Source organism: Pleuronectes platessa, chromosome 18 (genome assembly GCF_947347685.1).
Source record: "Pleuronectes platessa chromosome 18, fPlePla1.1, whole genome shotgun sequence".
NCBI classification, from domain to species: Eukaryota; Metazoa; Chordata; class Actinopteri; order Pleuronectiformes; family Pleuronectidae; genus Pleuronectes; species Pleuronectes platessa.
Window position 1 is genome coordinate 6,327,641 of NC_070643.1, and position 14,612 is coordinate 6,342,252.

Below are 14,612 nucleotides of genomic sequence, written 5' to 3' on the forward strand. Positions count from 1 at the left end.
GCGCAATCATTCTACGTTATGACACACACACGCACACACACACTCACACACACACAAACACACACATACCTAGAGGGAGAGAGAGAGAGAGAGAGAGAGAGAGAGAGAGAGAGAGAGAGAGAGAGGGGGGGGGACATGAGGAGGTAGAGCACAGAGGAGGAGGGCTGTGCGCAATGTCGGTGCCAATAGGCGCAGCGCTCTCTAATTAAACCCCTACCACGTAATCCCAGCGTCACCATCCCCCCATTTAAATCCACTCCACCAGCGCTCGCTCCTCAAAACCCACTGTCCTCCGCTGCTGTCCCGTCCCGGCCCCTGGAGGAAGAGAAGCAGCAGCAGCCCGAACCAGGTCCGCACCGCGGCACCATCACTGCTGCCTCTCGCCTGCCCAGTAGCATGGTTTGCAGGGTTCGGCTGCTGTAGCCAAGGGACACTTCAGTCAGTCACTCAGCCGGTGTGTGTTTGTGTGGTCGTGTGTGTGTGTGTGCGTGTAGATGTGTGTGAGAGTGCAGTAAAGGAGCACACACAGCAGCCAACCAGACGGAGACATCCAGCAGCGCGATTCTCCCCGAGCTCCAGGAGGAGACGCGTCCAGAGCGAGCACCGCATCCCCGCATCTGTTCCCCCCGGCCGTCCTGCACAGCAGCCCCGCTGAACCGGAGAAGGGCTTCTACCCCTCCAACATCCCGAGCTGCACCAACACCACCTCGGCTCCAGCGGGTAAGGAAGGGGGGGTCAACATCTATGTACACCGCAGAGGTTCAGTAAAGTACTGCTTTATATCTGGTAACGATTTCAGGCTCGTGCGACGCGATCGGGTTTGTTTACGCGGGGAAACGGTGCGATTTCCCCGCTGTGTGTTGACAATACACCGCCGCGCAGCCTCAAAGCATGACCGGGAACATGTGAGCCGAAAATGTGCCCGGTGTTTTGATGTGTTAAAAGATGTCAGCGCTGAGCGTTTTATCCGAACAACTCAAGGGAAATTCAACGCAGAAAGAAGATGTTTTAGCGCAGCCAATGGGATGGCCGCCTGCACTACAGGCCTGCCATTTTTTATGAATGATCCCTACGCGGGACGAGGATGGATGGAGCGATGGTGAAGTCAGTGCATCCAGGTCTCCTCCTCAGTGTTTCAGCCACGAGGGGCATTCACCTCCCACCTGGCCGGAGGAGGGAGGGATGAAGAAAAAGAGGGAGATGAAAAAAGATAGACTTCATCCTCTTTTTTCTTAACTATAATAATAACAATCAAATAATCCTGATGAAGATGCTGGGTACTTTAGTCAAATACTCAACAACGTTCTGTCATATTGTGACATTAACGACTGGTGACTGAGCCTATTGGATTTTGTAAACTTTCTTTTAGCAGTTAGTTTATAAAGACATAATTCAAATCCATTTTTTGTTTTTCTTTATCGTACACTGAAATTGGCCCAGTGAATAGTAGGTCTACTATAATACCGGTTTTATTGCCCCATAATGTTAAATTCTTTTCTCTCTTAGTGGTTCTCAGGTTGGTGCTCTGTAATCGGTTTGTAACAGCCTTCCTAACAAGTTTACAATACAGCTTGTGGTCTGCTCAGTTGGCCCACACCCTCTTCCAGCTGTTATCTTTTCCGCAGCTCATGGATCACGGAAAACCTGTGATTTCTCATTTCATTCCACACAGACAGAGCTGAGCCTCTCTCGTCGATCGACAGTAGTGATAGAGATGACATAATTAAAACCAGAAGCAGGGCCCTTGAAGGGTCTACGAAATGCCATCTTTAATTATCTTCTGACACTATGTGTGTATCTGAGACCTCTGCTCTTCTTTTTTCTTCTATGACAAGCAACGCGCTCGCTAATGCCGGACTCAAGCCCCCCCGACGTACCACGTGGGGCCGATTCTATACATTTGCCTCCTCGTCTTCTTTCCGAAATGCCAACCATCTGTTGTGCTCCTTAGTATAATCCAGTATAATCCTTTCAGATTTAACTGGTTTCTCTCAGGCATGGCATTTGGCTCCAAGAAAGAGTGAAGCTTGCCCACCGGAGTTACCTGCTGTCCGCTGGAGAATAATGAAAGGAATCCCATGAGTGGCAGTTCTAGAGTCCGAGGGCACGTGGTCATTCTGTACTCTTCATTTATGGGCGGCTAATGATGAAAAGAGTGACCAGGGAGATGATGAGGTGGCCAACTGGGTCTGACCTCAGGTTAATGGGAATACGGTGCACGGTGGAGGCCGAGCCCGTACAAATTGATCTGCATTGGGGGATCGTGTCCCGAGGAAACCTACTCAAAGCGCAGAAATGCTGCTGATGTTTTGGTGTTTAGCCTGCGTGTGCTACTGCTAGTGTAGTGGTTGCATAAGAAGATAAGATGTGTTCTGGAGCACTACTCTCTCTCAGTCAGTCAGACTCATAAACACATTGCCTGCACCGTAGATGCACGCAGCAGTCATAACTTGTCCTCGGAGCTTTTAACCCTGTGGCATTAAGCACCTTGCAAATGGTGCCATAGTCCAGGTGTGTGTCAGTGTGGCAAGTGATCTGCGGTGCAGAAAGAGAGAGAGAGGAGAGAGCGGGAAGTGGTTTCGTTATCATCTCTTCTGCTCTTCAGTGGCTATTTAATGTATTTCTCCTCTTTGTGCAATATCCCTCTGCTCTGTACCACAGGCTCTCATGGAAACAATCCAGTGTTGCTCATATATGACCTTTCTCTCATATGACGCGACTACAAATCCTTGACATGATGCCCCGACCGTCAGTACAGCATGTATGGAATACATAAGTACACAGCCTGAAAGTCACTATGAATTATGGCTTCTGTCTTTGCCATGTGAATGTAGGTCAGCGGTGGATCATGGGATACGCACACTGCAGCTGGTCCCTCCTTCCAGAGGAACAAGTGAAATCTTTCAATAGTTCTGATGCCTGGAAACCTTGCCGCAGAACCTTGGTCCCGCTGACGTTGAAGCGTGGTGTTTTCACTTCGTCAAGCAGCTTGATGGATGTGGGAGGCCTGTGGTATTCTCTCAGCGGACAACTCAAATTGTTTCCTGGAGAAAAGAACATTAAAAGAGAAAAAAGATGCTCAGTGTAAAACGTCTCTGTGGTCTGGTGGTCTAACGCGGGGATGGGGAGCAAATGGGTCTGTTTATGCTTTAGAAGAGTTATGTTTGTCTTCAGCACTTTGTTGTTAATAGCAAATACTGAGTGGCCCATTTTCCCAGTAACCATTATCATCATGATTATGAAGATAATGATTGCTATAAGCGCTCGATTAACTCAATATGATAATCTCCTCACCAGAAAAATAGACAGCATTGCTCCGTGTTCAATGGTAACAAACAATGGTTGTCATTTTTGTTTTTACAGAATTCTTTGTACTAAATCTGAGTGATGCAGGGACTATAAAACTGTTGGTATAGTGTCTGACATTGATAGCTGACAATGTGGGTCACATCCCTTCTACTCTGGCTCACTGTAAAGTTTCCGTGAACAGTTCTTCGTGCATTTCATGTTAAAATAAGCCGCAATTTAAGTCAAAGATAAACGACAGAGAGAAAAAAGAGTTTATCACTTTAAGTTACTGTGTATATTAATTTTGTTTGGGTCTGTTGCTGCAAAAAAGCTTAAAGACATGCTGATTCAAACATTTAGAAGGTCATATTAGGACAAAGACTTGTGACATCACCTTAGATCTGGCAACAAATGCAACAACAAAAACAGAAACACAAATACTCTTAGTAGTAATCAGACTAATTTTAACGGATTTTGATTGAAATAACCTTAACCAAGTTGCCTAAACTTATATTTGATATAGGTACCAGAGGAAAAGTCTCATTGGCTGTTTTGGAAAGGGATTTAAGTATATGGACATTTTGCACTCCGACCAGATCAGGATGTGAACCTTTCTTCTTGGCATGAAGTAACATATTTGCAAAATGCCCTCACTTAACTGGTGTATGAATGTTGTCATATTATATTTGGGAAGTCTGACCTGTAGAAGCATTGAAGTGATACTCGACTCAAAGTTTTTCCCATAATACAATTCTATCGCATCTTTCATGTGTTTCATCTAACTGACCACATCTATCAGACCCCACACCCCGAGTTTGTAACACTGGTTTACTGTAAATGAAGTCTCAAGCATGAGCCAAACTAACCCTGATGACATCATTATGATATCATCAGGGTTGTTTCTCAAACGTGCCATGCCAGAACCCCATAGAAAAGACTGTATTTACAGTATCTCATCCTCATGATCAGCAAACTGAAATTTATGTGTAAAATCAATCGTGTGCCGGTTTAACTGGCTAAAGCAGCCATGCTTTATTTACCCAGGGGCAATGAGGAAGAAAGAAAGTAATATAGCTCTTTGTAAATTGTTGACCTTGCATGTTTATCACAAAGCCAGTGAGGATGAGACTAGACTCAAAGAGCTAGAATATTTTGAAGAGTTATGTTTTCTGGTAAGCCTTCTCTCTATGAGGTCATGTTTTCACATGTCAGGGAGTGGGATGGGAGGGACGTGGCCTGCAGGGGTTCACACGAGGTCTGTGTTTCCCATGAACGCTGTCCGCCCTATAATCTGCCCTGATCCTACTGGGGAGGGGTATCTCCTGCCCATCAGACATGCAGTCTGAAAATGCCGATGATAAGGCTGAGAGAGCAGCTACTCCATTGGAGGCGGACAGCTGGAAGCAAAGCACAGCGCGAGAAACCCAAAACATTTTACCGATCAATCTGACCTGATGCTTGACGTAGGAAAGCGATGACGAGGAGGTTGATCCTTCTCAGAGAATCATTACAAATTAACATGAGAATAGCGGTTGGTATAATTGGACTGGGGTTGCCTGCTATTTAAATCAGTATGAATCACATGTAGAGTTTCAGCAACATGATTGTATAAATCCCGGGTTGGAGGGAGATCTAACGGTCTCTAGTGAATCCAGTCAAAAGGCACTGGTCTCAAATAATTTAACAGAACTGGTATGTGTTTCCCACTGTGGTCTCCTTATAAAAACATCAAAACAAATCAAGCAGGAGCAGTAACGCACCACAGACTGGTGGGTTGAAACAAGAGAAAAAAAGGATAAAAGAAATTACATGAATATATAGTAGGTAACAAAGTAACATATGAATAGAGTTATTCCTTAATAAATGATATTAATTGTGCTAGCTCACCTTGTGTCCTCTCCTCTCCTTTCTTCTCCTCTAGCCATTAGGAGGCTGAAAGGGCAGTCAATTACTCCCTAAGCTTGGCATGTGGTTTCACTAATGAAGTCAGGGGGGAAAGAAAGCGAGTGCGGTGTATGTGTGAGTGTGTTTTTGAGTAAAAAATGGCCAACAGCTCTCCACTGATAAAGCAAGGTGGAGAACACACACCCACTGCACACTTTGCCAATACCTCTGCTTAGATCATATCTCAAAGCAGCCTCTTCCTCTTTCCCTCTATCTGTGTCCCGCCTCTGCCATCCAGTGGTGTCCTGTCAGGACAGTGCTCGGCTAGTTAGAGCTAAAAATAGACATCCATTAGAACAATACTGAAGTGGACGTGGTATCTGTCCTTACGTCTCAGAACAGCACTTAGTCCCATGAAGGATCTTGATGTTTTCTGTTTTGTGTCAATCTTGTATTTTAGCACCCTCTTATGGCTCCAACAGATTACACTCTCTGGAAACTATTGCTTGACCTACAGCTCTTGATGACAGATTAATTGTCATTTTCATAGGCGTCACAGGTCCCATTTGTGAGACTTTCTTTTACTACACAGTAAATGCTACCATCAACAGCCATTGACTCAGTGTATGTAGTTCAAATGTTCAAGGTTCAATATCATATTTAATTTCCTTATTCATCAAGAGCTATCTCCAGCAGTGGAGTGCTAATTCTTGTGTTGCTTTGTTTCTTCTGAAGTTAGCATGCTAACCAGCTAGTACAGGTGTGGCTTCCCTGAAGAAGTAGCACTGCTCAGACAGCGGTACCTGTTTTCATGTAGACAACAAAGCAACAATGCCCAAACCTCCTGGCATGCAACCATCACAACCTCCTCCCAGTATTACACAAAACTCTGCAGCAGAGAATGGAGTGTGACTTGGACCACGAATTTCTGTCCAAACCTATCCGAGCCAGAAAGAAAAATAACCCAGCCTGACAGGCATTCTGTATTTGTATATGATACCAACCTAGTCCATTATTTCCCCCGATTACAGGCAACTGCAGTGTGGTCCTGACCGCTCACAAAGACATTGGGTTGGGCCTCCAGAGGAAATGTACATATGGCAGCTTCTATGATTGGCCAGCCAAAGCCACAAGAGATTTTGTCAACCTGTCATCAATTCAGCTTGTTCCATTCAGAAATCCGTTGTGATATTGCATCTATTATTATAGGACATACACACATTGAGGTGTTTGGAAGGTGCTATCGTGCATTAGAGAATTAGAGAAGCAGCACATTGTTCCACAGGTTGTGGGTAGTTGGTTGTTAAAGTCTGCTGCCATGTAACATTTGTCTCCCAGACCGCTAGAGACTATTCCACTATTCATTGACAGATTTTTCTCTGCATCTCTCCCCCTCAACCATCTCCTCTGGTCGCTCCTCAAGTAGCCTTTCATCTTATTCCGGTACATGTTTCAGTTTCATCTTTTTTCTCCCGGTCCATTTTAAAAGGCTCTCTGAGAAATGAGGGAGTAGTTTAATTGGTCCCTTTACTCTAGAAAGCTGTAGAGTCGACATTACCAAAATGTTTTCTGTTCTTGCGACTCTCTCCTGAGTCTGGGCTACTCAAGCGTATCGATTTAGATAACTCTCTCACCCCTGAGCAGAATGTGAGGAATTTAATGAAAGGATAACCACCAGCTGTGTCTCCACGTCAGCCACATGAATATAAACAGAGTGGTGGATATTGTGCCTGTATCTTATATGAAAATGGAGCTTTATTGTCACAATGAGCGGAGTGGGTTAAAATGTTCCGGGTGAAAAAAGTAAACCTGTTTCTTTCCGTGACAGCATCAATTAGGCTCAGCGATTCTACCCTCCGCCCCCCCGCCAGCCTCTCGCAGGCCTCTCTGGGCAATAACAGCGGGCCAATCAGAAATAGAAAAATCGATCTGGCGCCGGCTGGCTTGGGTGCATTTACAAGCAGCTGTAATGACTGCAGACTCATTTCTCCGATTGCTTGTGCAATCACGCAGCAACCTTTCTCAGTGGAGCTGTGAGCCGAGAGAGCACCAATATTCTGTGGATTCTGTATAGTGAACAGGGTTCTGCATGATACTCATCTAATGTCGGCTGCCAATTTCGGGCAGGTCTCAGTTCGGTAGCAGTATCTCAAGGACAAGCTACTACAATTATGAGTAAGGCTCATTTATGCTCAACTGAAGAGACGTAGAAGGAAAGAAACACTGATGGAGCCTTCTGTCCGTACTCTGCATTCATTTTGTCCGTATTTGTGTACGGCTTCTGAAAGCGGAATTTTTTGACGATAGACTAAAAGAGTTGATATGAAACTACAGGTATTTGTATGAGGTTACAAACAGCAGCTTTCCTCGCCATCTTTGTCGTTTTTAGAAACTCTTGACCCTGCGGCGCCCTTTAGTGCGTGCTTTTCTTAACAACGATGCCAATGAAAAGGACGCATGAATGTATGTGGGCAGTTAAACAGTTTGAAAAAGGAGTATCTCTTTTCGCATGTAAGGCCGCACAAATTATCTTAAAACTACAAATATGATCAAATCAAACAGTAAGAAACCGTTTTAGGTTCTTGGAGAGGCTTTGCATATTTGATAGTTAGCTGATACAGTTACAGATACACTGTGAATTGCTTTGTTTTTCGCATATTCCCATATGAGTGTTTCAGCACATGAAATAGGTAATCAGTAGATCGCGTCTACAGAATCACGGTTATTTGAAATCAATAAGCTTAGCTTTACTGTATTCTCAACAGAGAATAATCTCTCTTTCTTGATTTGTTTGTCTCTTTCTTCTTTCCTTTTCTCCACTCCTCTCTTCTGTCCTCCTTTCTCTGGTTCATCTGTAAACAACCACACACATAGGACTCACAGCTCCACCACAGAGAGTCACAGCTTGCAAAGCAGCAAGGCACTCTGATCACTCAGTGACAGCCTGGTACGCCGCAAGGCAGTGGCTGTCCCTGCTTCCATTTAAGCCTATATCTACTCCTCTATGATGTACTAAAAGTACATCCACCATCGGGGCTGTTTATCGCTGACAGGCAACCTGCTTATCTCAGGCTGTGAGAAACATGGGGGGGAAAGAGTTTGGGTGCTTGAGTTGAATTCAAGATTCTGAGACCTGAAAACATTGAAACAATCTCTACAAAGTCGAGGTTGTTCCACATCTGGAAGAGTTATAAGACTGAAATGATTTCCACAATGAAAAACAACAGCGTGGTCAATAAACAGGATCAGGGAATATATCATTACAATTATATTTCCTGCATATCAGATCAAATGTGTCTTTAAAGAGTTAAAAATGTCAAAAAATATAGATCCAGCCCTGTTCAACTGAGTAGCGCATTGTTGATTACAATAAGGTATTCTTAGTCATTTAACCATTGTTACAAATACTATAGGACCATAGTTGTCTGATTCTTGAAGGTATTAAGTAAATAGAATAAACGTCCCTGAAATGTTTACTGTTGAGGGCTGCAATAAATATAGTAGATCTGAGAAAGTAATTTACTGCAGCCTAGCCACAACAGCATTTCCAGGACAATAAAGTAATTTCTTTGGAATCACAGTGACCAAAGTTCAACTCAGATTTACAAGATAGACCAACTTGGAAATAGCCTTGACAGCGGTGACCTTTGAGGTACCAGAGTCCTGGTGAGTCTAAAACGCAGGTTGCTACCATAATAGCTATGTTAAAACCATCCAATTGCATATAACTGTTCTAACAGAGTATAAAGGGCTCCACAGAGGAGAAGTGAGAAGCAGTAGATTGTGACGTGCAGTGGAAATATGTTCCCTTGACCTGAACTGATCCAGATGAGAGCATGTGTAGTCACTCTGCAGCTCGGCTATCTGGTGGGAACAGAACTGGTTCTGTCATTTTGGTTTGCTCATTATTGACAGTTAAAGTTACATTTACGTAAATGTATCCAAATTTAGATTTTAGCTACTAGTGGCACTTTTGTGTGTATCATTTTGTTGTTTACATTCCATAAATGCGAAAAAGGGAATAAATACATATGACAGTCAGACAGACAGACACAGACATCTGAAGGTGCCACCTTGGACTCTCAGAAAATGGGATTGATTGGATAATCTATAATAAAAAAATAGGATCAACCATAACACAAATGCAACAAACAGTGATGCAACCCACCAGCAGCAGGCAAACCTAAGAAAGAAACTTTACAAAATTAAAGGAAAAGAAAAGGGCTTCTCATCACAAAATACATGGGCATAATGAGTGCCTTAAAAATATTAATTAAAAAAGGGCTTCGGAATTGTTTCATTAGGATAGAACTGAATTAACTGAAGATGCTTACCATAATAAAACAATTAAAAAAACTAAACCACAGACACAATTTACACAATTTTGGGAGTTTTCCAATAGAACAAAATGTTGAATTCGCTACTAAGATCAGATACAACAAAAAATATTTTCAAAAGATGTAATTGGGATTTGGGTAAAATGTTGATATTTATTATTTGTTAAATGTGCTCTTAAAGTACATAATCAGCCCACATTTAGAGAAATACAACACTTAACTGAATGACATTTTATGATGGAAGGTCATCAAATAATGATATTCTTGAGGTTTGCCTTGTTTAATACATTTTCATCAAAGGATACCTCTAGAGCTCTAATGTTAAACAAGTTAATTATGTAGTAGGCCTACACTACTAAAATAAGAAACAGCGGGTTTTCATCATGGTGTGATAGAATTTCTTATCACCTAGGTGTAGTAAAGAATCACACTTCCAGCACTTACAACTTACAGCTCTGCAGTAAAAATGAGAAACCGGACAAACTGCTAACCAGCAAAGATGGGATTCTTTGTTTGGTATCAGCAGACTGAGGTGTGAACTACACAGCCGCGTCTGCCGGAGACAAGAAGGGAGGATGTAGAGCAGGAGCATAAGTGCATCTATAGGCAAGACAAGAGGTTGTGTGGATATATAATCTTCCAAGTGAGCCCAGAGCGAGCCCTGCATGCCAGTGTGCTAGCTTCTTTCTTTCTTTCTTTTTGTCACCAGTGTAGGAAGTGGGAAAGCGAGAAAGCTATGATATGGGGAGATGGTATGTCACAGTTTTCCCGTCACCCCTCATAACTCACTGAAGCTTGAGATATAAGTTGTTTTCCCAAGCTTTCTACACGCCCCTTCATATAAAACACAGCATGCCTCTGCCTTATTTGGAAAATTTAGGGACATTTTTTTCCATATGCCCTAGTTGCTGACCCAACATTGTTCCAGTCCTGCTGTTAAAATACCTTCACAGTGTCTGACAGTTCCCTTCAAAAACAGACTGGATCGAACATGGCAAAGCCTCAGTCATCAGCTATGTAAGATCAAATCTTCCTGGGACAGACAGAAGTCGCTCAAAATAAGCAAGGCTGCGTAAGAGTTAGATTATGGTTGTGAGAACCCAAAGTAGAGAGTAAATCCCCTTTATGTAAGTATATTAGAGAGCAATGTCCTTTGCCTTATATTAAAGTGATGATTTTTAAGTAAGAGCTCCCAGGCCTCCTCCCCACTCGTTTTTCTAACCACACACAGCACTTCTGCTGGAGGGACACACATCAGAGCTCCAATCAGCAAAATCACCAAGTGTTACACAACAGAGGGATTGGTAGATCTTCTCGGGACAACTTTTGGATTATGCAAAGACAACAGGACTTTATGTACAGAGCGCAAAAGAGCAGTACAAGATATGCACTGATTCAAAAACCCTCTGCTGCATGAAGATCCAGGCATATGGCGAACACACACACCCACAGTTCACTGACACATATGTGATCCATAAACATGAATGCTGCCAAGATGTAGATAGTTTTATAGAGTCATTCAAAACATTTGCTCCGTGAATCACATTTTCAAAGGATGTGTGATCAGCGTTGTGTTGGATGTGAGGCGGGACGTCAGCCAATAAAGAGTAAATGGGGGATGGGAAGAAAGGGGGGTGGGATCGACAGCTGCCCGTGCCACATTTTTCTCTGTGGGTGATTAAACAATGTCATACAGTACATAGGATGCCCGGGGGAGATATGCGATAGGTGAAAAGAGAAGCGCACAAGATACGGAGAAAAAATGAGGGTGTCGGAAAATGAAGCGGAAAGATAGAGAGGGAGAGGAGAAAAAGTGAAAGCTACTAGTGCATCAGCAAGCAGCTGGAAAAGACTGATGCTCCTGCCTCTCCTGTCTGCTTTTAACCCCCCCACCTCTCCTCAGACACACTCAATCAGAGCTCTCTCTTTTGTTTTTCTCATACAAAGCCTCACTCCCTTGCCCTCCATACCGTTCTTTTCATTTCTCACCTGGATCCCCGTCCTTGCTGACACTCTCCTGGGTCCTGCTCGCCTTTAAAAAAACTGATAATTGTTCTGCGTCAGTTCATTAAATCCAAAGCTTTGGCAAAGTCCCTGCAAGTATTAAAAGTCACTGCAGTGACATTTGAAATACTGCAAAATCCACTTAAATTTTTGGGTACAATGAGAAGGATAGGATGATAACTGATGAAATATAAGAGCAAAGTCACCTGTGTGGCTCTTCCAGCTTGGAGGAGACACTTACTCCACTATCTGGATATCTTCTCCGTGTAGGACACTAGCTTCATGTTCAGTGTATGACTTGTGTCTGAAGTCAATAAACAATACTGTTTTTGATAGATTGAGGTAAAGGTTACTTATCATCACACCATTTAACAAACTCCATGATCAGACTGAACCCTGAAGGGGAGATAAGAGGACAGTGTCATCAGAAAAGTTCATAAGAGACTTGCTCTCCTGAGAAGTCCTGCAGCTGTCAGTGTACATGATAAAAAAAAAGGACTGACAACACACAACCCTCAGGTGAACCAGTGTTTGACATTTGTCCATTCAAAAAAACCTTCTGGACCCTTTCAGTGAGAAAGTCAGCATTTGAAGCTGGTCATGGAGATAAAATAAGAGGAAATCAGGATGTGAGGCTGCAATATGTTAAGAGCTGAAGAAAAGTCAGCAAATAAAAGTCTTGCACTAGATCTGTGATTGTCGAGGTGCTTGTCAACATTGAGCTGATATAACACGCTATTGTACATGGATGTTCTGCAGTCCAGATTTTTCAGCTAAATAATCCGTCTCATAATAAAGAAAACTATAGTTAATGTAATGCACATCAAATATCAAATATTGACCCCCTGTGAGATGCCACAGTCCATCACACTCGACTGATGCCTATGTAGCTCGCTGCCTTTTTTTAGAAACTACTTATTTCTCGTGTTAGAAAAATCCTTCACCTGAATAAGCAAATTAGTGTCCCCAACAACAAAAGACGGAAGTTGATGCTGGGAGAATAATTACCATCTCTGTCTAAAGGATTGTGTGTCTCTATATTGTGTGTTTTTGTGACTGCGTGCAGATAGGTGCAAGTGAGTCATGCATGTGGCTGTGAGTGTGTCTTTGTGTCTCTCGCTGTGCTGCTGCAGTGTGATGCTCTGGGTCACGAGCTAAAATACACTTCCGTGCTTCGAAAGCCCTTCACCCTGGAGGCCGCTCTCAGTAAGGGATGTCCCTTATTTTAGAGCCCTTAGGGAGATCAAAAACCGGCACTGTAACCCTTTGTGCGCTCAGTGCATGTGGGACAATTCACTTCCCGCGCAACGTGATACTGTCGGCAGGTTGAAAGAAGAGAGGTTTCATTCAGTTTCCTGTTTAACTTGGCCTTAAGATTTCATGTCCAACGAAGCTATGGCTAAATCGAACTGCCAGCTTTTCAAACTGTCTGCTCACATTTAAAAAACAAGCTTTCTCTTCCCGTGTATAAGCGTTTGGGCTTCCATCAACCTTTTAAATGATAGCTTTGTAATTAATGGGTATGAAGCTAGAGTGCCAATATATCCGGTGCCCTCAGCCTCCATTATTCCTTCCATCTTAGCCAAGCAGCCAGGCAGCTGAACATGGACACAGCACCTGCACTTGTGACTCCCAGCGCAGCACGATGCGTGTGAACCCGTTTTGGGGTAGGTTAGAAACCAGGATAGAGGCCAGAGGGCCTGGTTCAGATAGTCCTGCTGCCAGTCTGCTGTGGCCAAAGCAGGACGGAAAGATCCAGGGCAACTGTACCAGGGGAGCACAGACGAGCCCACGGCATTTAGCACAGATCAAGGGCTGCTGAGAAACGACAAACTGATATTGGAGAAGGTTTGAGGGAGAAGGCAGACGGACGAAGGAGGGCGAAAAAGAAAAAGGAGAGGCTAGATGAGAGTAGGGAAGACGGGTGTTGTATGTCAGCAGATCGATTGCAGCTAAGGATAGAACTATATTAGGATTCTCCTTCACCTCAGTGTCAGAAATAGCTGCACTTGTGAACCCTCTGGGGATCTGTGGGCACAATAGATATGTTTAGGGGTCAAATTCACAATGTCATCATGACAGTCGTACTATCAATAATATCTTCAATGTGAATCTTGCAATTTTAATTTGGTCTCGGAATAGACGTCACACATTGACTTTCACGCGAAACCGCTGTAGAGGTGAAAAGGGTATTTGTAAGACCTGGAACTTGCCTTTTAAGAGTTGGTGTTTTTGTGTAAACTTAAATAAAGAATGTATCACTTGAAATTATCCATCAAACTATTCTAACCTTGGTATGCATTTTTCTTTTTATGTAGGACTCCAATACTGAAGGATGTGCTGGATCCTTAAATTGTCCAGGCTAATGTAAGAATCTATAGCTTTTAGGATTGTAGCTCCCATCACTAATGAGTGTAGCTTTAACATACAGTATTTTACTTGACTGGTAAAAAGTTTACTGGAGGTCAGCAGCATCCACAGTCGGTCATAGATAGGTGGTTGCTGAGCTGTCAATAATCCTTAGTTCATCCTAAGGATTACCTTGATGGCTGTACTGTGGCTGCTATATGTTAGTATGGATTGAAGTTGGTCATTACTAATTTTTTCCATGTGGAAAAACAATGCATCCAAGGTTCTATCTCTTCAGTTGTAAAGGCAAAGATTATAAAAGGTTTAGGGCAGTTTAATGACTGTAACATTAGTCCAAGTTTTAATTGAGTGTTGATACCGTTAAAGCTTCCCTGACAATGTGGGAGATTATCTTCGGAGACACGGCAGTACAGATGTCTTAAATTGCATCTAAAAATATCGACGTGCTGCTGATGACGTGGAACTTAGCTCATGAAATGTGACTAGCTCAGCTGCTGAGGTCAAGTTGTCTCAGAGAGGAAGACGAGCTAACTTGTGGCTGTGTCTCTCCCCGTGGGAGCCAGGCTGCTGCTGATATAATAGCCTGTCCGGGTGGAGGGCCATGATTCGGCCTGTCAGCAGCTGAGCCCGCTGTCTTCAGCTGACTCTCTGTGCAGCAGACACTATGGATTTTCATATATTATTATCCTCAGGCCCCGTACAAGAATTACACACTCGCTAAAGGTCATA

At 43.3% G+C, this 14,612-nt stretch overlaps 1 protein-coding gene across 1 annotated transcript in view; it reads left to right on the forward strand.

Annotated features, from left to right (window-relative positions):
* The first annotated feature begins 629 nt into the window (after positions 1-629).
* LOC128461803 (hippocalcin-like protein 1) overlaps positions 630-14,612 on the forward strand; it is a 30,524-nt gene continuing 16,541 nt past the window's right edge. Inside the window, exon 1 of the mRNA XM_053446918.1 lies at positions 630-720. The gene's annotated coding sequence lies outside the window, so the exon portion shown is untranslated. The remainder of the gene's footprint in view (positions 721-14,612) is intronic.